Source organism: Miniopterus schreibersii, assembly GCF_964146895.1.
Source record: "Miniopterus schreibersii genome assembly, chromosome: 13".
NCBI lineage: Eukaryota > Metazoa > Chordata > Mammalia > Chiroptera > Miniopteridae > Miniopterus > Miniopterus schreibersii.
The window spans coordinates 54,758,062-54,782,916 of NC_138113.1; the positions used below are offsets into that span (position 1 = coordinate 54,758,062).

Consider the following 24,855-nt stretch of genomic DNA (forward strand, 5'->3'; position numbering starts at 1 on the left):
CAAGGACAGGACTCTGCATTCCATGATATATGCCAAGCTTAAAATATAGAGGTAAATAGAACTGTTGCCCCAAAAGAATATTTTAAAAGCCACATTAATTTCTGAAATTATAATAAATTTCAGTGGTTCTCAACCAGCCCCTCAGAGGGCACTGGGAAGTGTGGGGAAAGGGTCCTGGCTTGTCAAGGTGACTGCAGGTACGAATGGCATTTAGTGGGGTGGGGGGTGCAGATGCTCAGCATCCTCAGTGTGATGCTTTCCATGCACGGACGGGTTGCCATGCCCCAGACAACTGCAAAACCCATGATAGCTTGGAGCCAGCCTCTTACAGTTTGTTTCCTTCCATGATGAACATGTTTTCAATATTCGTGGGAAACACTGAGTCCATTTTAACTGTCCCACAGATCTCTAAGGCTCTATTCATATTTCTTCATTCTTTTTTCTTTATGTCCTTCAACTGACCTATCTTTAAGTGCTAATTCCTCCTTCTGCCAGCTTAATCTTCCTTTTGTACCCCTCTAACAGATTTTTAAATTTCAGTTATTGTACCTTTTAGTTATAGGATTTCTTTCTCTTTTTTTTGGTAAGAGAACATTTATTTATAAAATTACAGAGATAGAAGCAATTCCTAGCAGAAATGGGCTTAGGAAACAAGTTATAGAGGCAAAGGAAGGGCCCTTGGAGCTTGGGAGTGAGGAAGCTAATGTTAACCCGCCTGGAGGGGGGGAGGGGGAAGGGGGGAGGGGGAAGGGGGGGAGGGAGAAGGGGGGGAGGGAGAGGAGAAAGGCGAAAGCAAAGGCAGGGGCCTGCTCCTGGTAGGAAGAGCGCACTCCTCCGTCCTAAGGTTTTAAGGGTGGAGATTTTAGCAGAGGTGGAGGGGCCGATCTCAATAGAATATTCAGCAGCTTTCCAGGTGTGTCCTTTCAGGTTTGGGGTCTCCTCTGATTGATTAGTCGGAGCCAGGGGGTGCGGGGAAGGGATTGTCATTACCCCATGCAGCAGGTCCTGAGGTTAACTGGATGTTGCTTGTCTGGATTTGCTGCTTTTCTGGGCCTGGAGCTGAAATACAACTGAGGTCCAAAAGTTATCTCTAGGAAGGAAAGGTCAGGAAGTCCAAACCACATGACCAGCCATATACTAGAGGAAGAAAGGTCGCCCTGGGGGCAAGGTCTCACCCTACAATTGTCCATTGCTATGCACCTGGGGCTTTCCACCCTGATGACCTTTGTACCTGGCCCATTGTCTTTGCTCTGCTCACGTCTGTCTAACTGCCCACCACATTCCCTCCTCGAGGATCTTCGCTCTGAATTCTTTCACAGAAAAGGCATCTCTTCTGTAGCTGCTTCCTGCTGAAAGGGGAGCAACATTTTTCTTCTGAATAGGATTTCTATTTGGTTCTTTTGTTTTTTTTAATCCTCACCTGAAGATATTTTTTCCATTGATTTTTAGAGATAGTAGAAGAGAGGAAGGGAAGGAGAGCGACAGAAACATTGATGTGAAAGAGACATATCAATTGGTTGCCTCCCACACACGCCCCAACCTGGGCCGGATCAAACCTACAAACCAGGTACGTGCCCTTGACTGGGAATCAAACCTGAGACCCTTCAGTGTGTGGGCTGACGCTCTAACCACTGAGCAACACTGGCCAGGGCTCTATTTTGTTCCTTTTTTAAAGTCCTATCTCTTTATTGATACTCTCTTTTGTTGCTCTCATACTTCCCTTTAATTTTGGGGATGTGATATTGTCTTTGTCTAGTAAGTCCAGCATTTTATTTTCTCATGGACATTCTATGGGCTACCCTTAGCCTCTGCTCTTTCCTGTTTCTTTATGTGTCTCATAACTTTTTGTTTAAAAACTAGGCTTTTAAATAATTAATGTGGCAATTCTAGAAATCATATTTCCCTTTACTCCAGGGTTTGTTGTTGCTTTTTGTTTGTTTAGTGACTTTCTTGGAATAATTATGTAAAGTCTGTATTCTTTGTTACTTATAGCCACTGAAGTTCTTGTTTGGTTAGCTTAATGACTTGCTAATGATTAGACAAAGATATTCTCAAATGCTGGAACCAATATGCCCCTTATCTTTATGGAGAGGCTCTGTGTGTGTTGACTCACATCTTCAATGCTCAGGCTGGCAGATTACAGCTCTGCCTGGCCTTCACTTCTTACTTGCTCAAAGCTTCACAGTCAGCCAGAAGTGAGAGATTATGGCCTTCTCAAGTTTTTTCCTGGGCATGTGCACAGTTGCACATGTGTGTGTACTTTTAGATTCCCAGAAGTATGTCAGATCTTTCCAAAGGCCCTCCCCACCCACTCCCCTCCCCAAACATTAATTCCTCATTATTTCCTGTTATTTGGCCAGCCTCCTGTTAGCTCCAACTGGTGTCACCTCCTTAGGCAGCTGCAGTGTTAAACAATTGCTGCTGATTGGTTCACCAAATGCCTTGTGAATAGACCATTTGCACAGAGTATGCTCTGAGTCAGTCAATTAAAGACAAGCCCTGAGAATGGAGCTTTTCAAGTAAGCTGCCATGCCAGTCAAATAGTGACACACTTCTGGGGATAGGACTTTGGCAGCAGGGCTGTTGGTTTTCAACATTACATATGTTCTCTAATGAAAGCACATATGAGCATAAATATATCATGTTTAACAGTTTGAAAAGAAATTCTCATGTAGGTTGGTTCAAGTTCCCAAAATACTACTACTCAAGCCATAATTATCTTATATAGATTATTTAAATCAGCTTACTAATTGTACATAGGATTATCTAGGCCCACATGTTTATCAGAATTTCCTAGAGGGCTACAGTACAGATTGCTTGGCTCCAATTTCAGACTTTTTGATTCAGCAGGTCTGGCATGGGGCTTGGGAATTTGCATTTCTAGCAAGTTCTAAGAGGATGTTAACACTGCTGTTTGGGGAACCCATGTTGAGACCTCCTAAAGGGTGTGGATACTTTTTTCTACCATGTTATGGTGCTTAGGGAATGCATAGCACCATATTTACTAACAAAGTTGGCTTCCTTTTCCCTCCATTATGTTTACTCTACAATTGGAGCCTTGTTCCTTGTCATACTAAAAACATGATTAATATTTTAAGATTATACCAAATTACACAGCAGTAGAGTGACAAATGTTATTGGAAGCCTGATCTTCATTCAGTGTTTTTACTGTTAAATGAATGAATTGTTGAAATTGAACTGATGCTTATTTTTAAATGTTTGTGAATTTAAGTTTGTTTCTTTTTTTAAAGCTAATGATTTAAAAACTCAGCTTGATTAAAGCTGGCATGGCCATAAAATCGATTGTCTGAACTTTTTAAAGAACATTTTTGAGAGTTTGTCTGGGTAAAAGGTGACAACTGGGGCTGTCCCAGGTATTTTGGTCACCCTTATTTTAGAAAATAAAATATAAAAATAGTTTTGCCTTTCTACAAGATTGTTTGATTTTCTGACTTTAATTTTACACCAGGACTAAAGTTCTGACGACATTTCTTTCCACTTATCTGAAGAAGTAATAAAAAGTAACTGTTTGGTTAATAAACTACTTTGCAGAGGAGAAGTGAAGTAAAAAGTCAGAAAAGAAAATAAACTTTTAAAGTAGTTTTATATTTGCTTATTTTTATTCCAGACTATTCTCTGCATTTGGCTTTTGGTGACAGGGAGTGTCTCAGATATAATCCTATATAAGATTAGAGAATTGTTTAATTTTTATTTCTCATAGGTTAATATCTTTCCTTTTAAAGGCAAGTTATAAATGCTTGCTTTCACACCTGAGGGATGTGAATGGTGAGAGGTGTTTTTGTTTATATAATTAAAGTAATTCTCATTTAAGAGTTTTTAAGAAATATTTTTTTCTGATAAAATCTAAAGATTTCAAGATAAAATGTTTATATGCAGCTTAGTATTTATTCTTGCTCAAGCAGCAACATTAAGCTATCAAGTTATAGTAAAGTAAAACATTTCTTCCACAATTCTATTTATTTTCTTTTCCTATAAAAAAAAAAATAGAGCTTTGGGGGAGAAGTGTAGAGAACTAATATTTGGTGAGAATCTATAAATGCCTATTTGCACAATGTACCAGCACAGGTCTGGAAGGGTATTCTAAGTGTCTCTTCTCTGTGCTCATCTGCGTTTCGGCAGAAAGATGTTGATTTTGCGTGTTTCTGCGTTAAACGCTGCGTTGCCTGACTTCTCCCAGGGACCGAGGGCACCGGCACGGCGGGCGGCGCGCTCCTGCCGCGCGCACCCAGCGGAGCGTGTCCCGGGTCGCGGCTCTGCCCCGAGGAGGCGCGGGCGCCCGAGAGCCCCGCGGGTGATGCGGCCCCAGCCGAGCGCGCTCTCGCGGGAACCAGGGCGCAGGAGTCAGAAGCCGGCGTCGGGGGCGGGCCCGGCGGGGCGCATGCGCGGCGAGGGGCGGGCCGGGGCGGGCCGGGGCGGGGCTGCGCGGCCTCCGCCTCCAGAGCAGCGGCGGCCGGTTGGGGTGCTGGCTGCGGCGGGTTGGCCGCGAGAGCGGGAGGACCAGCGCCTGGAACCCGGCCGGAGCCCGCAACTTGGCGACTCAGCGGCGGCGCTGCAGCTGCGGGGCCTGCGCGCGCGACCCGGCGGCCCGGCGACGGCGGGGCAGCAGGCCGCGGGCCGAGCGGGCCAGGTAGGTGGGCCGGGGGCGCTGCGACGCGAGGGACCCGGGACCCGGGAGCCCCCGGGCGGGCGCGGCGCGCATCCCGACTCCGGGCTCCTGGCGCTGAGGGCGCCGCGGTTGTCATGGAAATGTGCAGCCTCGCGGTGCAGTCGCGGTCTCGGCTCCTGAGACCCGGCCGGCGCTGCGCGCACGGGCGGATGCAGACCGGGCGTCGCTGGCGGAGGGGAGCGGGGCGCGGGGTCGGCGTCCCGGCCGGTCGGCGCCTGCCCGGTGCGTCTCCAGGGCGTTTCTGGTGCCTCCAGACGCTGAAGGCCTCGCCGTGTTGAGGGTGTAAACATATCTGGTATAAATAAACGTGGGAAATCTGTCCATCGTCGCAACTCTGTGCTTCGCTGCCGGCCCCTAACCCCCGACAGCATTTCTGGCATCTTTGCTTTTTATATATTGTTTCTTTCTGGCTTTGCTAGTCAGTGAATCGAGACCCGAGGCATTTGCAGGGAGCTGTGACCGTCTCTTGAAAAGCCAGTCATGAATGTGTAGGCCATAGAAGACTGAAACACTCAAAATGTCAAAGGTAAATTTATGTCTTTGTGGGCGCAGCGTTCACTTTCCCGTGTGGCCTGCCCTCTGACATTACATAATGGTGCGTTCCTCCCTCCCAAGTTCGTCTATAATGACTGATCATGAAAGTGCTCCTTTGGGTAGGAAATAAGTACGGACAGCGGCAAAGCCCATCTTGTTTTTTGCTTTGCTTCTGAATGTTTTGTGTTGGGAGGCTCCTTAAGAGGAGTGTTTGATTTGTCACCTGTCTCTTAGGGCGTCTAAACCCAGGCGAGGGGGTGGGGTGGTAGTTTGAATATTGCAGTGAAATTGTTTCTGCTTCATCTCCGTGCACAGTGGATTGTGTGGACTGTGGGCAAGCCAGTGGGGTGGGGACCCACAGGCCGGCTGGGTGTGAATCCTGCATCTGCCACTTGCCGACTCTTGTTCTGAAGTGTTTTGGAATCTACATGCTCTTGGCATTGGTAAAGAGTTAAACCTAATTTTTCTTTGGTTGAAAACGGACTTTCTTTAAGAGGAATTTTGTCTTTGGGTCTAGGCTAGGGCCTTTCTTTCGGGGGGGTTCTTTGCAGAAATGTTTACTCCTAAAAGACTCAACTTACTGGTTTCTTTGAAGAAAGATTAATGATGGTGTCCACATGGAAAGGTGTGGTTGTTCTCTTAGAGGATGGGTATCGGAAGACTATGTCCAGTCCCTGGGGTGGCTTTGCATGTGAACAGAGTCCTGAAACGCCTCGTTCCCTGCCCTGCCTTGTAAACACACCTCTGGAGCTACAAGCCAGAGTTACCAGGATGGGTTGTCCAACAGATAGGGCTTAAGTGAATGGATGCTGGACAGATACAAAGACAAAGGAGGGCGGGATTCCTACTGAGCTCAGTGACAGAATTAGTTGTACTCATTCTAGTAGCTGCTTAACTATTTTTTATTTGGCTTATGCCGTCTCAGGGTGTTTATCTGTTCAGGAACAAGTCCTGCCTCCCAACTAGACTGGAAGTCAAGGGTGGACATAGTTTATCCCCATTATTTTGAAAACTGGGTATTTTGTCATAAGGCTGTTAAACTAAATATTAGGGTTTTAAAAAAAGTCACGTTAAGGAAAGGATGAAATAAAATAATGTACCTGAGAGCATGTTGTAAACCGTGAGGCACCAGAGAGGCAGGATGTATGATGACCCTGAAAGTCCCTTTAGCCATCTGCCTACCTGGGAACATTCTCCCCAGCCAGCTGCTCTGTGAACAGAATGGAAAGGTGTGTGAGACCAGCTGACCTCTGACCCGCACCCGATGGCTGAATGTCTCAAGAACCCAACCTGGCAGAGTAGGGGGGAGATTTTGTATCATCTTGGTTTCTTACAAAAACCTCCTTTGTAGATTACATACGTACATACCCCAGGCAAGTCCCGGTAGTATCATCAGCCGCTTGTGGTGTCAGGATGGTTGGCTGGCACGGAGGGAAAATTAGCACAAATCTGCAGTGAAGAGGCTTGATTATGTCTTTGCTCCTGTTGTGGAACTTGCGTGATGAGCTGTTCTTGAGAGATCTTTTAAAACAGCTTTTTTCCCAGTGTCCTGGAGCAGAAGGTATGTGAGGAGAGCTTAGTGTGGGGAGGCCAGAATTAACCCAAGGGCAGCCCCAGCTCGTTTTGTCTCTGTGCTTTTAAGAAAAATGCTATTGTGAACCTAACCCCAGGAATTTACCTCTATTTCATACATGTGCATACCTTGCTCTCTTTAATTTTTTTTTTTCCAGCAGCTGTCTTAGCATGTCCCGTATGCTGTCCTTAGTCTCTTTCACTGGTCATGTTAACGTTGATCCCTTGATGAAGACACCAAGATCCCTCACAGAAAAGCTACCATTTTCATCTTTGTAATTAATTGGTACCTCAAAATAAGACAACTTCAGGCTGTGCGTGTTACTCCTCACACTTTCACCACTAGTTGTGGAATCCACTGATGAGTCTCACCTGAATCAGGTATGGCGGTGGTTGACAGGTGGGGTTTCCCAGTCCTGTAGTGTTTTCTGCATCTCTGAGTTGGGATTGTGCTGAAAGGAAGAACTTTCCTTTCCCTCTTATTCTTTGATTTACATCTCTGCAGCCATGAATTCCATCTTTATGCAAGAGATTATATGTAGATTATATAGTCCATTGCTCTCATGATTCATCTTATTGCTTCAATTGTCCCAGACCTGGCCTGTAGGGGCCCCAGCATCCTGACTCCTCTGTCCTTTTTACGTGTCCTGATCATTCTTTGTGGACTGCTTTGCTTTCTGGCACAAAATCTTCAAGACTCAGTCTGTGCTTTCCAGCCCTGGAATCAGCCATTTCTCCAGAGTTCTGGTTCCTTTTAGTGGTATTTAGAAACCAAGATCTGGGTGTGAGGTGTGCTCATTGCTACTGGGGGTGGGTGGGTGGGTCACTGCTTCTAGGCCTTTGCAGTGGACAGATGCTCTAATCGTAAACAAACGTTGACACATTGTGCAAAATTTTCTCGGATTTGTTTTTTAAATTGAATGCTGTGTCTGGAGGCCTTTATGTACTGTCATGAAAATGTGCCTTTTTTCCTGTCTGTATTCCAGACTGTGGGTGTACCATAACTTAACTATTCTTTCTTGAAGGACATTGAGGTTTTCTCAGTTGTCTGCTATAAAAATAGTGGGGAATCTATGAACTATGTCACTGTTAACACTTACAAATACCTCAGTCTTCTAGATCCCTAGAGGTAGAATTTCTGGGCCAAAGAATAATTTTAAATGGATAATTTTGCCAAATTGCCCCCCACTTTCAAGAGGCTTTCTCAGTTTGTACTTCTTCCATTGTATGAAATTGCCTTTTTCCCTTTAACTCAGGCAACTCTGAAGAGTATAAATCTTGCTAATTTTTGCAAATTTAATGGGTAAAGAAGACATTGTTTTAGTTACATTTCCCACCTTACTAGAAATATTGAAAACCTTTTCTTGCTAGTTTATATTTTAGCTTCTGTGAATTAGCTATGCATAGCGTTGCCCATTTTGTCTTATTAGGCTGTTTTCTTCATCTTTTTGTATTGTAGAAGTTGTTGTAACTTCAGACTTTTCAGCAGCCTTAGATGTCTCCTTTAAGTGGGATGCATTTTCACCCTAAAGCAGAAGGAAACTCACGTGATCTGAGCGCCACCTGCACACCAGTCCCCGTGGTCTTCTTGTGCCTCCTTTAAGGAGAGCCTGTGGGGGGGAGTTGGGGTCTTGGGGAGGAAGCCCAGGTGAGGAGTGGTTAAGGCACCCATCTGAGGGCAGTTGCAAGGGGCTGAACTGGCATTTAAACTGAGGTCTGTCTGGATTTAGTACCATTTACATTAAATCACATAGCTGTCTTCACAGGGCTTTAAAATAAATGCTGTATTTCATATGTCAGTGCAGGGATGAAAATTAACACCTAGGGTCCCCAATATTAAGAATTTCTATATTCAGTTGTTTTTTTTTACCCTCACCTGAGGATATTTTTTTCCATTGCTTTTCAGAGAGAGTAGAAGGGGAGGAGAGAAAGAGAGAGAGGGAAACATCCATGTGAGAGAGACACATCGATTGGTTGCCTCCTGCACATGTGGGCCAGGGATGGAGCCTGCAATCTAGGTACGTGCCCTTGGCTAGAATACAAACCCAGGACCCTACAGTCCGCGGGCTGACTCTCTAACCACTGAACCAAACAGGCTAGGGCTGTTTTCAGTATTTTGGTTTGTAAGTAAAGTGAGCTCCCTATGAGCCTCCAACTAGTTATGTGACTTTGGGCAAGTAGCTTAATCTTTCTGCACCGTGGTTTTCTCATCTGCAAAGCTAGGCTGATGGTGGTAGCAACTCCAGAGGCTTGTTAGGAGGTAAATGAATTAATAAAGGTCAAGTGCTTGGAGTGACACCTGGTGTCTGCTGCGTACTGAGGAACGACCCCTGCTAGGGTGAATTCACACATAGAGCAGGTGCAGGCAGCGTGGAGCTTGGACTTAGAACAGCCTTTTCTTTGTGGGTTTGATCTCTTAACCATCCCTTTTGCCATAACCTGGCTGAGTTGTGGGAAATGAGAGCTTGGGATGCTGCATCTCGTCTCTGCACACACCTTGCCTTGTCCCATGTCTGCCAGCCCACCTGGCCCCTGGTGTTTGCCCAGGGTTCCTAACCTGGGTCAGGTGAGACTGCAGGTCTTTCAGTGTAGTCTGTTCAGTGAGGTTCACCTGGCGAAGGCCTCAGAAACAGGAAGCATTTGTGGGGGAGGGTCATACTATGGTGATAAAGATGAGGTGTCTATTTCTGGAATAGGGTAAGGAAGACAAAGGGGTGTCGTCTGGTCTCCAATGGGGGAGGGGCCACTGGAGGAGGACCGTGTCCTCCATTCCTGGCATCCCCTCTCAGCCCTGGCCCACACACACCTGGCAATGCTCCTCACCTGGAGTTCCTGCCTGCCCTGCCTGTTGCATGTAACTAGGTAGGATCCTGAGGCCTCTGAAGGCCCTGCCTCTCTTCCTGCCCCCTGCCCCCACACCTCTACCATAGCCCCTCAACAGCTGCTATCAGCTGCTGCTGCAGGAGCTGTGTGATGAAAGGAATTCACTTTGGGATGTGGAACTCCTTTCCTTCCCTCTCCTGTGTTGCTTGCGTTTCACATGGCGTATTCTATAAGTTGTTAGTTCATATTTTTCAAGAATGACCCAAGTATGCCACTTCTGGACGTGTGAAGGAACTACAGTTAGGTAGGTGGGGTATCTGGGGAAAGGGTGCTGGGAGGAAACAGGGATGCCCAGTCCAAGGGTCTCCCTGGATTATGGGGTGTGTCACTGGGTGCTTTTGGCTGCCAAGTAAACAATAAGGACATTTATTATCTCGGCACTGGAGCCTTACTGTATCAGCAGTTTCCTCAAGGACCTGGATTCTCCTCTCCCCTCTTTCCAGCCATCACTGCCTCCTCATGATTATGAGATGGTCCTTTGGGTCAGAGGGACTGTGTGATTCTGGGCTCCTTCTTGTCAGGAGCAGGGAGAGAGACACACCAGCTGGTCCCCAGCCACAGGTCTACCAGTCTTCCCTTTGGCTGTGGAGCAGTGAGGGTCATGTGTTCCCCCCGGACCAAGAACCTGAGGCTGTGAGAGTAGCGTCCTGCACGTGTGGTCCTCAGGCCAGCAGTTGCAACATCGCCCCCTCCTGAATGAGGAACTCTGGGATGGGGCCCAGCAATGACCACCGTTTAACAAGCCCTCCAGGTGATTCTGATGCAACGTCAAGTTTGAGAATTGCTCTCCTAGTCTAATCAAGACCAGAACCACTCCTCAGCTAGAGGTGGGATTGGCTTTTCCTCAATCCAGAGGCCAGTTCCCAGAACAGGAAGAAGGAGAGTGAGTGTTGGGTGGTCAGCCATAGTGTGAGCTGAGGGTCATGGGAAGTGTTTTAGGAGCCTGTGGGCAGCTTTGCTCTCCTTGCACCTGCCGCACACCCGCCCTGTTCCTGTTTATAGGCCCAGCTGTTTTCCAGCTGCCATGCCTGCAGCCTCTGCTGCTCTGAGTGAGACCCGCATCCTCCCTGCGGACCTGGTAAAGGCGGCGGCATCATCGGTGACAGCCTGCCTCTGACCCAGCAGGAATGGAGTCTGTTGGGCTGGCCCCTAGAGCTGGGCTGGCCCTAATGGCCCACTTCCTGACGCCGCTCCCCCAGTGTGTTCAGAGGGGAGAGTTTGCATCATCTGCTACTCCTTGCTCAATTAGGAAAAAAAGCCAGAGCAGTACTTTTAGTAGGTGCTGAGAAGTGTTTAAGGAGTTGGCCTAGAGGCAACCTAAGGGATACTTCCAGTGGCATTGTGTAGCTCCCTGTCTGGCTTTGTCCAGAATGACCTGCTTCATTGTCCCCTTCTGCAAGCATAGCTCCAACTCTGTGTTTGGGTGAAGTAAAATAGCCACCTCCACCATGTAGTTTGTGAGATCAAAATAGCCACTGTTTCAGATTTTTCCTGGAACTGGCGAGCTGAGGTATTTGTAGATTTTTTTGACTTTCCAAGGCTTTCCAAGGTTCATCGGAATCCATGAACATGGTGGTTAGGGAGGCTCTCACTGTACCTCATCAGTGCTAATTCCTGAGGAAGGACCAGCCCCCAGGAGGTGATGGCTGGAGGGGGTCCAGAAATAAATCCACTTGAGGTTGCAACCAGTACTTAATTTTTTTTTGAAATACAGTAGGAAATATCCAAGTATATTTTTTGTAGGAAGGGTAAGCTTATTTTGATAAAACGTTATTTGCATGTGGTGGATGTTTGGGTATTGCGACAATGTGAATATTTCTTACTGGGTGTTTTGATAAAAGTGTTGAGCACAAGGAGGAGGGGGCTGCACTGCACAGGTGTACTCAGGTGGTCTTTCCCTGGGGGGAGGGCCTGTGACTCACCATAGGTGGAGAACCACTGAGCTAAAACAAGAGGGCCTTTAGCAGTATGGGCCGGTGGGAGTGGAGCTGGAGCCCACAGAACAGCCGGAAGAAAGGTCTGAACTTCTGTTCATGCTCTGGTTTATTCTCTGTGGTGTTCGATTGCCTTGGCCAGATCCTTCTGGTGATGTTGGGGGTCCTTAGCAGGGCCACTCTGAGAGGTGGGGAGGCAATGGCAGGGAGCATGTTGATTTGCCAGAGGTTTAAAATTTAACTCTGGGCGTGGCTCAGCGGCTGAGCATCGATCTATGATCCAGAAGATCAGGTTAGATTCCTGATCAGGGCACATGCCCAGGTTGCAGGCTCCATCCTCAATCGGGGGGCGGGCAGGAGGCAGCCGATCAGTGACTCTCTAATCATTGATGTTTCTATCTCTCTCTCCCTCTCTCTGAAATCAATAAAGATATATAAAATAAGTAAATAAAATAAAATTTAACTCTGGGTCCCTGACTCCTATCAGAGTAGGTTCAGCATACCTTTACTTATAGAAGGGGTGGGGAGGGAGGGAAAGTAGACATCCGTCCTGTTGAAGCCACTGCTGTGTGTGATCCCCTTGCAGTCCTTTGTGCTTTAACAGCGACCGGAGAGCCCCAGGTCGCCTTGGCTGCCTTTGGGACAGTGATGTGCATCCTTTAATGCTGGTCTTGGTCTGCTTTGTATTACAAAGCATATGCAGCCATGTCTTTGGGGGTGTCTCTGTTTTTTGAGTGGGGCAGATTGGATTGTGGGAAGAAAAAGTACTGGACATGAACCTGAATCAACTTTCTCATCTGTGAAATGGGAAAGTGCCCGGCTCACAGCGGGGTGTGCAGATTAAATAATATAAACAGGAGAGCGCTCTACCTGCAAGGCTCTGAGCCAGTGCAGGCAGGAAGTTTCTATCTTGCAGGAGACTCTGAGTCTCCCTTCTCAACTTTATAGTCCTGACAACTCTGCTTTTCCTTGGAGTGCCCCTACTGTTAAAAATGTATTCAGAAGGCGAGGGTACATCCCTTCTCTGACTCCTGCCCAGGGCACCTCTGAGGGGAAATGTTGCAGAAGCAGGAGGCTCTAAGGTGCAGGGGACTGCCAGCAAAGGTCAGAGGACTAGGATGTGGGCAGAGTAGGAAGGGGGAAGTGGGAGGCGTGGCTCCTAAACTCTTAGTCAGGTGGTCAGTGACCCAGCTGAGTCTTCTACTGACACTTGTTTTTTAAGCACATAAAAACTTGTGATTGTGTGTGGTGGAATGTTGAGTATTTTCACATTTCTTATGCATTGTTTTGACTATGTTATGCGTATACAAATGTTAAACCAAATTTGGGTGATAATCAGATGGACAGTAAAATGGAATTAAGATGGGACTGTGTGCCAAGAAATGTCAGGCTACCCCAGAATCTTTCAAACATTGTTCCTCCTCTGGTTTGAGAGAGGAGAGAGAGGTGGGTGAATGGATTGGCCTTAGGAAAACACTCTGCTGGTAGACAGTGCCCACCTCAGGTGGCAGAAAAGGGCACACTTAGATTTTGCCCCCAACTTGTGGTGACAGTGGTCACTCCTGAACCTCACCTTATCCTTCCCTCCCTTGGCTCCTAGTCAGACACTGGAATGGAGTTGTGATCCTGCTGAGGACTGCTGGGTGAAGGGTCATGTGCTTGGTGTAATGGCCTTGGGGACACACACACACACACACAGTGTCGATTTAGGGAAGTACTGCTTAGTTTGTGGCCTTGGGAACCAAGCTGCTGTCTCTGTAGTCTTTCACTTTCACTCCCCTCTGCAGTGATTTAGCCATAGCTTCTCCATTAGAGACACTTGGTGTCAGGGACCCTGGGGGGCCCTGGATCTGTCCCTGGAGATCGAAGCTGCCTGTGCATCATGAAACCAGACTCTTCTGGTTCAGGCAGAGCACCTGTGTCTTTCCCTGGCTCCTCCACCCTGCACCATGTCCCCACCCATCTGAGACCCTTTGCAGACAGTCCTCCAGTACTACTACAGGTTTTGTATTGAAGCCCAGACATTTCCCCATGGATGGATGGAGACTTACTTCTGATACTTCTCCCTGGTAATTTACGCACAGTTGTCATCTGGTTTGGGCGTGGACTCTCTGGCTGCTTGACATCGTTCCCTGACTTCTCCACTTACCTGTCTTGGACCTTTTTTAACTCTGTTTTTAACTTATTATATTTCTTATTTAGCCATTCCCGACCTTTTATATAGAAGGTACCTGGATTTAAAGTTATCAGTAAAAGCATAACCTGATTTAAAGAACAAAGGCCTCAAATGGATACAACTCTACGGAGTGCTGTCCCTTCAAGGAGAGCCCTGAATGTATTGCTGAAAGCTTTCACAGAGCCCATGAGGACGGGACCCTGTCTTACCTGGCAGTGGAAACAGTTTTTCTAATAGTCACGTGCTGCCAGCGATTGCCTCACACACATGCTCTGTGATGATCGGTGTACGTGCCTGTGAACCGCATGGTAGGCAGCTAGAGTGACTTAACTGGAGGGAGGAAGATCTTTGCATTTTGAGTCAACTTAATTATTCAATCATTCTTTAATTAGTCAAATATCTTTCCCAAGCTAGGTATTGGCCTTGTTGGTGGAAGGGAGAAGAGCGGCAGATGGCATGCGACGCAGTAAGGGTGCTTGACTGGCTCCGAGACAGGCCACTTCAGTGACTGCTGTGTCACTCTTACACCGACTTGGTTGTTAAGAAGCATTCAGGTTTTAAAGTTAATTGGCATCAATTTCTAACCTGGGGAGGCACTGCTCTTGGCACTGGGGACTTGACTACTGACTGTGTCCCCCGTGTGCCCAGCCCTGATGCTCTCAGGGCATCGGACCACCTGTCAAGTGCAGGTCTGGCCTCAGTACAGCAGTCACCACAGCTTTAGCCCCTTAGCAGCAGAGAGTTCAAAACTAGCGGGATGGCCCCATTTCAAACATGATTAGGTCAGAGATGATCAGATTGCAGGGCGGCAGTCACTGTCACTCCTTGGAACTGGGCATCACAGGTTTTGACCAGTGTCACACGCCCACAGGGTTGTACCCGTGCTTGTCATGGCAGCTAGCAGCTTGTGGCTCAAACTGTGAACCTAACTTACTAGACTAACTGTAATGAATGAGAATGGGCTATTTTTACCTCATAACCTAGATCGTCTGTGCTGAGTACACAAGCCAAGCTATTTGGTGTTTGGGGCAGTAAACAGGAATTTGGCGTATTAACACTTTTTGAGCTTGCTACTCAGGCAGGCCTAGAAATAGGATTGGTTAGCTTTTTTAGGATTAAAATGTTGAGTATATTAGGGAGAAACTGTTTTATAAAATAACTACAACAAAATGAATCTTACTGTGTTTATAAGGTCTTGTGAGAATGTACTCACCCAAGCCTGGAGCCCTGGGTCAGTTTGAGAATGCTTTATTTAAAGGTCTTTCTGGGAAAAATGGGACTGTTAATGAATGGAAATCTAAAATAGTATCCTTCCTTATCCCCGGCTGTGAGCATTCCAGGATGGTGACATTCTTCCTCATTGGATATAAGTGGGGAATGGTAAAATTGTTAGGACCAACATTTGGCTGTGTATAACAGAAAAAACGGGGAAAGGAGGCTTAGTCAAGATAGGCATTTATTTCTCTTTCTAGTCCTGAGGTCTGGAGGTGGGCATGCAGAGCTTATGCTCCACCTTCTCCAGGGTGAAGCCCAGGGCCTCCTGGCCAGGATGGTGGCCAGAAGTATAGCCAGCTTATGGGCATTCCAGACACCAGGCTGAAGGAAGGCACACTTCCTGAGAACTGTTCATCAGATGTTGTCCTTAAATCTTGTCGACAGGAACTGAATCCCCTGGCCACACATAGCTGCAAGGGTAGCAGATAGCCCCATGCTAAGAGCCAGGGTCCTGGGCCTATTACTAAGGAGGAAGGGAAGGATAGACATTGGAGGTGGTTTCTGTGTCTTTCCTGTAAGTAGTCATCTTTCTTGGAAGATGAGTTTTTGCGCTTGTTTGGAAGATGGTTGCCCAGTGTTGGGGAAACCTGTAGGGAAATGGGGAAACATGTTGGGGTTTCTCCCTTCCATATGTGCTGGTGATTCCTGACCTCAGAGTAAAGCCTCGTGATGGTCGGATGTCAGACCCAGGAACAGGCATTGATGGGAGAAGTTGAGGGCCCTCCTTGTGCTTGCCAACCACTGGGCATACGCATTCAGCTGCTGCACCTCTGGGTAAAACTGCTCCTGTCTCCTCCCTCCACCCAATCCAGTGCATGTGCACGTGCACATGCACACACACCACTCACATATCGTGTGCTCACACCACCCATGTGCTCGCACATGCCATTCGTGTGTGCATTTAACATCTGCCACTTGCACATGTGCGTGCGCGCGCGCTCTCTCCCTCTCTCTCTCCCTCCCTCCTCCCTCCCTCCTCCCTCCCTCCCTCTCTCTCTCCCTCTCCCTCTCCCAATCCCGCTCTCGCTCTCTCCCCCCTAACCAGGCAGTGGCCTCGAGGCTGAGTTCCCTGGAGTAGCCATTCTGTGCTTCCTGGCCAACGGGACTCCTGGGAGTTAGGAGTGTGGATGTGCATGTGTGAATCTTCACAGAGAAACGCTCCCTAATTCATGCTTCTGAGATAAGAAAATTTCTGATTGTGTTTCTAAAACTAATGATGAACATTTGCTAATCTAATAATTTTTCCTAGCCTTTAAGAATTTTTACTTCATATTTTAAAAAGGCAAGGATTATCAAGGGGCCCTTTCTCACCTTCTCTACCCTGTGAGGGGCTGCTGCAGGCGCTGAATGAAAGCAGCATCTTTCTGTTTCCCAGCGAGAGTCATTGCTGCCTGAGCTGGTGGTGATCTTCTATACTGTTCTGCTGTCCAGTGCTTTCTCAGTCAAAACATCATTTTTTTTCATCTTAGAGAGTGAAATATTTTACTTAAGGGAGGTGGCCACAGAACTTCATAGAAATCCCTCCACCCCGTGGGCGTGCTGCTTCAGGTGTTAATTGGGACTTGCCTTTTCATTCCCAAGGTGCCGTGGGCAGTGTCTGGCCCCAGTGACCCAGATGCTGCACATGTTTTTCAGGGGAAATAGACCGTTGGGATGCTCCATGTTGCATTGTGGCATGTTGCATTATGAATGCTTCTGATATCCACGTGTCACCTGACAGGAAGGCCCAGTCAGTGGAGCATGGCAGGGACAGAAGTGTAGAGAAGGTGGGGGCTCTTGAAGGCGTGGCTGATTAGGTGGCTGTCAGCACACTATGTGACCACTGGTCTGGTAGCTTTTGCTAGGGACCTGGTAGGCTCTTAGGAAATGCCTGTGTTCCAAGGGGCGACCACCACAGGCCCCGAGACACTGAAGAGTGTCTGGAGCACCCGTGGAACACAGAAGTATGGTCCTAGATTGGGATCAGGCGGCACTCAGGTAGAGTTCACTTGGGGAATGATGTTCACTGAGACAAGGTGGAGGTCTGGACTGTCCCAGGGGAAGGCGTTCACTCACTGAGTGCACCTGGGCCAGGTGCTCGCCCTGATGCTGGACAACTCTACACACAGCCTGCCCGAGTCTCCTCACCACTGTGCCCCCACTCCCAAGTTCAGTGACCTGAGAGAGGGTGGGCAGCACAGTTTCCCCAAGTGGAACACGGAACTATTATTAGGAAGGGGGTGAATGCTGGTGGCAAAAGTGACACACAGCATCGAAGTAAAGTAACCTTCTCTGGGAACCCTGAGGGGCTGGCGTGCGGGGTGCCTTAGCCTCTGTCTTGGTGTGCAGCTCCTGACAGTAAGTCAAGGGTCTGTAGAAGTCACTAGTGTTAAATTCTGCCTTGCCTCATTTTGTGAGGGACGTGTCCCACAGTGGCTTCTACAATGTAAAGATTATTCTCTGGGGACGTGCTCAGTGAACATAATGGACCATTCAGAAGTCTTAAGTGTCCTCGGAGCAGGGACAGTAGCTCAGTGTTCTTCATATCTTCAGAGTGCCCCACAGTGCCTGGCACAGGACAGGTAAAGAGTCGATGTTTGTCGAGTGAATGAGCAACAGAGCTACTCTGTCATTGTCAGAAGTATAAGGAAAGCCTGGGTCTCTCGGGAAGATAACCCACTTCTGGGAGATAACCCACAGGTTGGGGTTTAGTCTAACTTAGGAGAGGGTGGTGGGGCCAGAGTCCATGGCACAGCTGCCAACCCAGAGAGTTCTCAGGGTGAAACAAACCTGTCAGTAGTTTCCCAGCCCCTGTTGTGTCCTCATTGTGCAGTGCCATTTGTGTCCCCACGCACTGGTCCTCTCATCCAGCTGCTAGAGTCTGGGGACTGCTGCTGCTCCCCTGGGAAGAAGGTTCCACACCCTAGCACTCCGTCATCTTGGAGTTTTTCTTTCTCAATTTAATCAACCTGAAGACGAGTTCTGTTTGCATCTGCACTGGGTCCTGAGTATGGTCTCAGGGGCACTGAGGATGAGGAGAAGCTGGGAAGGTGCAGTGCCCAGGAGAGTCAGGGCACCACAGAGCTACTTCATGTGGGGTGAGTTGTGTCAGAGGATGTGATGACGAGCTAGGGATGGGAGGGAGCTTTCATGAGCAAAGCGTGGGGAGGGCTGGGGTGGCACATTTCTGTTCTAGCCCAGGGCCCGGCAGGCCATCTGCAGACTGTCTTCAACTTTTGGGGCTCTGTTCATCCCATACTGGAGCTGTGTCAGACTTCATAAGACTTTATAAGACTTTTTTTTTTTAAATCCTCACCTGAGGATATTTTTTCCATTGCTTTTCAGAGAGGGTGGAAGGGAGAAAGAGAGAAAGGAGGGGCATCAGTGTGAGAGAGACACATCAATTGGTTGCCTCCTGTGTAAATCTTTTTTTTTTTTAAATATAGCTTTATTGATTTCAGAGAGAGGAAGGGAGAGGGAGAGAAAGAGAAACATCAATGATGAGAAAGTCATTGATCTGCTGCCTGCTGCACGCCCCCAACTGGGGATCGAGCCACATCCCAGGCATGTGCCCTGACCGGGAATTGAACCTCGATCTCCTGGATCCTAGGTCGATGCTCAACTGCTGGGCCACACCCGGCTGGGCCTGTGTAAGTCTTTATATTCTGTTTTGCCTGCATTGTTATTCGTATTTTAAATGACAGCAGCAACTCCATAGTTGTCTTAAGGTTTGAGGATACCCTTTCTTAGATTGTCAGAGTTCTACCATACCTGCTCTCTACCCAGCTTTGTGGGCCAAGATTGGCCTCTTTATCCCTGCTCCAGTCGGTCTGCAGGTCCTGCTGCAGGGTGGCTGAAATGCCACCGACAGTCAGGGCATTGCCAGAGCCTGCAGTGGTGACAGGGAAGCCATCTGTGAAGCGACAGGAATGAAACCAGCACCGGGAAGAATATTCTAAACCACCTGTGAAAACCAGGTGGACTGAGAAAGAGGAAGTGTTGGGGTGTGAAGAACCCCCAGAAATATGGGTTCCTAGAAATGGATAAGAGTGTCTCAGGGGCCTCCCCGTAGTGAAACAGCTGAGTGGGCCCCACCTCCAGTCACGCTCCTCTTGTGCCCTCGTGGTCTCTGCAGTGGGTGCAGTGCAGACAGCCAGGCAGGCCTGTCAGCTGGTGGCAGGAGGAGAGCAGAGAGTGAGAGATTATGGGGACAGGGCCTGGTTTGTGATCCCCTAAAGTACACTCCATCTCTGATATCCGGGACCTTGGGACTTGGAGCCTAAGTTTTATATAGTGGTACAGACGGAGGGGAACGTGGCAGGAGGAGCCAGGTTGGAGAAGAGGGAGGTGGAGGGCAGAAAGCAAGGGATGCTGGCGGGGGTGAGCTGATGGAGGTATTGCTAGCAACAGGTGCAGCTCTCCCCACGACTCCCTCACCTACTGGGTAGCCCTGCCCTGGAGAAGGGCCTCTTTAAATCCCCCCCCCATTGGTGGCTATGCATGAATGTCACTTGGTGGGAGTCCTCAAACTTGTCTTATTTAGCTTTATTGTACAAATTTAATAACATTCTGTGTTTTACAATAGTCATACATTTTCAAGTCTAAAAATTACAAGGTACAGCAGGGTATATGGTAAAGTCTGCCTCCTACCCCATCCCCTCACCACCCAGATCCCCTCTCTGGAGACAGCAGTGCCATGTACTTCTTGCGTATTCTTCCCGATATGTCTGTGCAGCGAATGTGTACACGTACACACAGACACTTCTCACACCCATGACCTCATGCTCCACATCTGCTGCACCCCTCTCATTCTCCCGTACTCTGTCTTGGTACTCAGCACATTGGAACAGAGAATTCTTTGTGTTTTTTTTTTTGCCCAGCTGCACAACATCCCCCTTACAGGTTATACTGTTGGTTCCTTTTTTTTTTTGTTAATCCTTACCTGAGGATATTTTTTCCATTGGTTTTTAGAGAGGGAGGGGGGGAAGGAAGTGGGGGAAGAGAGAAAGAGAAACAGAAACATGGATGTGAGAGAGACACATCGATTGGTTGCCTCCCACACGCACCCTGACCATGGCTGGGGAGGACCTTGCAACCCAGGTTCGTGCCCTTGACTGGGAATCGAACCTGTGACCCTTCATTGTGCAGGCTGTGTACTATTGGTTCTTTAATCAAATTTCTTGATGCCTGGTGGGCTCTTTGTAGCCTACTCTTGACACTGATGTACGGACTCTTTGAAAGAGAGTCCCTTTTTTGTGAGGTCTGGGTTAAGTATCGTTTGGCTGGAAGGAGAACCTGGGGTTACGTGACATTTGGAGGTTCCTTCCCATTTCAGTTTTCATCTGGTCTGTAACTTCTTTGGGGAGTAGAGGGCAGTTAATCTATTATTTGTTAGCTGTGCTTCTTTAAAATGTGACCTAGTTACACAAAGACCTTTAAACAAACACATGCCATCCTGAGTGGGGCTGTCTCTGACCCTAGCTTTAGAACAGTGGCTCCCACGGGCTTACTTCTGCCTGGCCCACTGGGGCTGGGCTGCAGGTACTGCTGATAGTTCTGGAGGGACAACTGTGCCAGCCAGGACAGGAGGGCACAGTGCTTGCAGAATCAAGGAGACTTCTAGCTGAGATGGTGTCTGGCTGAGGCTGGTTCTGGACCTGCCCTCTCAGCTTGTCAGCTGCTCCCACCAGCCTGCTCTGCACCTGGGAGGGAGAGGAGCAGCCTTTACAGGGGCATTGTGAATATATCTTGCAGTGATGCTGGGTGGTCATCGTCAGCTTCTAAATTTGCACGACAATTCTGCCAGTTTGTCACAAGTGCACTGGGTGTGTGGTTACTGCTCACAGCAACCTGTGAAGGCAGAGGGCGTCTGCGAGACCCCACTGGCAGGCGTGGGCGGTGGAGCAGCCTGCCCGTGGGCATTTGCTCCTGTGGGAGATTTCAGGCACAGGGAGGTGAATGTTGCCCTGCTGGTCCAGCCAGGTGCACCAAGAGCAGCGCTGGGTGATAACCCACCCTCGGGAGGAACCAGGTGTGTGTCTGGAGATTGCCGACAGGCCCTTCTGTGGGATTTAGCTGGACAGGTCTGAGCCAAGAGGCCTCTGTGGGGAGTGAGGGGCTGTGTGCAGTTCCACTGGCTGCGGATCATGGAGGGGGCTGCTCTTTGGGATCTGTGGCTTACTCCACACACACCACTGCCCTTTTCCTGCCCTGGTGGTGGCTGTCAGCTAGCTCAGAGCACAGGCCTCCACTGTGTGGTCCCAGCCCTTGGAGAAGGTTGCAGAATAACGGGTGCAGAGAGGACAGCTCAGAGGGCATGCAGATGGCCACTTCCAGGAAGCAAAGAGGCTGCTGCTTTTCGTTCATCTTTTCTCTAAAATACTAGAGGTTTTGAGGCTCCACCCTGAGTGCTTTGTGGCTGAGGGCTCCTGGTTTGGTGCAGGCAAGAGTCAGGGTGGTGGGGCCCTCAGGGCGGCACAGCTCCAGCTCTGCAACTGAGTGGGGACAGGGGGAGGGCACAAGCCATTAGGATCCCAGGCCTCGTGGAGCAGAGCCCAGAGGAAGCTGAGGCTGCAGAGTCTGCGCGAGGGAGGCTACCAGTAGCACCGGAAGTGGAATTGCTGCACATTGTGCATTTCGACACTAGGACTCAACCCTCAAGGAAAACCAAGAGCGGGGGTGTATGGAGCAGCTGAAGAAAGGAAAAGCTGGGGCAGAGGCTTTGCCCATCTTTCGCTGACTCGGTGGCCCTTGCCCTGGTTGATTAGAGGCCTCAGATCCCATGTTGGGAGCCCAGCCCAGCTCCTCCTTTGGCAGCTGCAGGGCCTGTGGCTGAGAGAAGTGCTCTCACTTTGTCTACTCACTGTTCATTGTGTTGGACAGCAGTCAAGAGGGTCAGCTCCTTGCAATATCAGCCAAGTCCCTGCGAAATACCTGAGCTAATCGTACTCTGTGTTTAAGACAAATGTCAGTGGCAAAATAGGATTTCTATAGGAGGAGCTAAGGGTCCTTGGGACCCCCCCTCCCCTTCTGGGAGAGACAGTATGTATGAGGAGCTTTAAAATGTAAGCAGGATTGGGGGGGGGAATGGGACACCTGTAATACTTTCAACAATAAAGATAAATTAAAAAAAAATAAAAGTAAGCAGGAGAAGGACAGCCTGAGCTGCAGCTCCTCGCACAGCTGAGGACTGCTGGTGGTCCAGGGAGGGTGGCAGGAACTGTCCTTCACTGACAGGTTTCTTGAATCATGCATGTGCCAGGCACTGCGCTGATCCCTTCACATGCACTTCCATTTGATCCCCGGTGCTGTAACAAATGCTTACAGACTTGGTGGTTTGAAATAGCACAGATTTATCCTCTCTCAGTTCTGGAGGCTAGAAGTCCAAAGTCAGTATCACAAGGCCAAAGTAAAGGCATAGCAGGGCCATGCTCCCTCTGGTCGCTTTAGAGGAGAATCCGACCTTGCCTGGTCCAGCATCTGGTGGTCGCTGCATTCTTTGGCTCATTGTCCCTCCTTGCTGCTTCAGTCACGTGGCCTTCTCTGAAATCTCCCTCAGCCTCCTTCTCATAAACACTTAGGGTTGGGTTTAGGGCCCACCCATATAATCTGGCGTAAACCCCCTCCCTCAAATCCCCAGCTTCGTCACATCTGCAGTGTCTATGCCATATAAATAGCACTCACAGGTCCTAGGAGTTAGAACACAGACATATCACAGCAGCCTTCTGAGGACATAGAGTGGACATGGTGAGGAAGCTGAGGCTGAGCAGCTGTTGGGTAACCATGGTTCCCTCCCCTCTAGACTCTGAGGTGATAGCTGTTTTGGGATGTTGCTGGATGTGTACTTGGTGAACAGATAAGCCAGTCATTTTCCTTTCTTGTTACATTGGTTTGAAAAATCAGAGCTTTGGGGTCAGGCACCCAGGCTGCATCTTGCTTGGCACACGTTCTTTGACTGAGTGAATGCATTTCACTGATCAGGTGCTTCGGGCAGCTTCATTCTCCTCCACACACAGATGGTGGGACAGCCTGTGGGCCCTGGTGAAAGTTAGACAGTATCACTTGGGTGAAATGGCCCAGCATGGTAGCCCAGCAGGGGTCGGTGTGGAGTGTCTCTATTCAGTGGGAATTCCACGTCCCAGCCAAGGAGAAGGCACATGAGTAGGGCCCGGTGGTGTACAGGATGGCTGTGTTCACACCTAGATAAGTGCGCACTGGGAGCTGTGCACAGAGTTGACCCACTGACCTAACAGACACCCACCAAATGCCTGCTCACGCTGGGCAATGCAATGCACAAGCAAACAGAACCAGCCCTTCCTGCCCTGGGAGTGGGAGTCGGGACAGACAGGTAGAGTCCTTCCGCAACTGCAGACTCGAAGAAGGTGTCTCAGAATAGGAATCTGCACATGCATGTGCTCCATATTTATGTTAGACACAACCTGATGAAAACTCATGGTACTCCATGCTCCTCAATCTGTTCCTTATCTTCAGCTCATTCTCTTGTCTCTCACCCACCCCAGTGGCTGGTCGTAGGTCCCTGAGGTCCCAGTGGCTGGCTTTCAGGTCCCTGGAGGAGCTGACTGAGCCCAGTTATCTCCTTCCCATTGAGCGGAGCCTGCTTCCTACCTCTTCTCACTGAACCTGCACTCTTGTCCAGGCCTGTGGTTTCTCCTCCCCATGTGGCCCTGGCTTCTGCCCCTTCTTCAAGTAGGAGGAGGAGGAGCTGCCAGCACTTGCGGAGGCTCTGGGAACGGTTACTGTGCCCTACCTGGGGGGCACACTGCTTCCTTTAGTTCTCTGAACACCCTGAATGACATGTGGCCGTCCTCCCATTTCACAGGTGAGAGAATGGGGTGCAGAGAACTTAAGTCACCCAGCTGATTAGGGGCAGAATCTTTCACGCCCAGGGCAGGAAGGGCTGGCTCTGTTTGCTTGTGCTACTGCCCAGCGTGAGCAGGCATTTGGTGGGTGTCTGTCAGGTCAGTGGGTCAACTCTGTGCACAGCTCCCAGTACGCACTTATCCAGACATGAACACAGCCAGTTAGACTAGCCACCAGATTCACAGGAGTGACAGATGCCAACAGGTGATGATGCCTGCCTGTGTTTTTTGATAAGGACCCACAGTTCTCTCTCTCTCTTTGTAATACTTGTTTCACATTTTGGATGTTCTGAAATCCTGGAGTGACTGCCCCAGGTGTCTGGACTTCGAGTGTCTTAGCGTGGGGCGGGGCGGGGACTGCCTTCCTTTCCCCCTCGGGTGCCTGTGCCGCACAAGCCCTCCTTCCCCTGCTCTGTCTGCTGTTAATGTGGCCTCCACCTCCTTCCCTCCTTTCTCCTTTCCTGGTTTTCAGTTAAGACTGAGAACCTGTCAGCAGTGTTAGGGACACCCCTCAGGTGGGGGCAACAGGTCTGGTGAAGACCCCGCAGCATCAGTGTCCTCCTCCCTGGGGAGTGAGCAGGAGGTCCCTGCTGGGCGGCCGTGGACTGACTTCGTGTGTGAGACATAAAGCTGCTTTTACACTCTCACACTTGATTTTCTGGTGAATAGATGCACATGGAAACACACACTTGGTTTTCTGGAATTATAATAACTTTTTTTTTTTTTTTAAATGAGTAAAAGAACAAGTGCATTAAGTAGCCATTTGCCTATTAGCTTGGAAATTTAAGTGCTGTTCAGTGGTAATTTCACATGAAAAGTTTTCTCTAGGTTCCAGATAACTTATAAAGGGGCTTTGGAAGGCACCTTTGTGAGATTCCAGTACATTGTACTGAGTTTTAAACTACATGTCAGTGATAGTGCTTTGATTACTTCCAC

The 24,855-nt window shown here is 48.8% G+C and overlaps 1 protein-coding gene across 4 annotated transcripts in view; it reads left to right on the plus strand.

The window, feature by feature from the left end:
- Positions 1-4,430: 4,430 nt before the first annotated feature.
- Positions 4,431-24,855, plus strand: part of INPP4A (inositol polyphosphate-4-phosphatase type I A) — a 119,021-nt gene continuing 98,596 nt past the window's right edge. For 3 of the 4 annotated variants that reach the window (XM_081155961.1, XM_081155963.1, XM_081155962.1), the window contains exon 1: positions 4,431-4,648. The gene's annotated coding sequence lies outside the window, so the exon portion shown is untranslated. Of the gene's footprint in view, positions 4,649-5,125; positions 5,214-24,855 lie in introns of those variants that run through there. The other variant, XM_081155964.1, reaches the window with a different exon arrangement.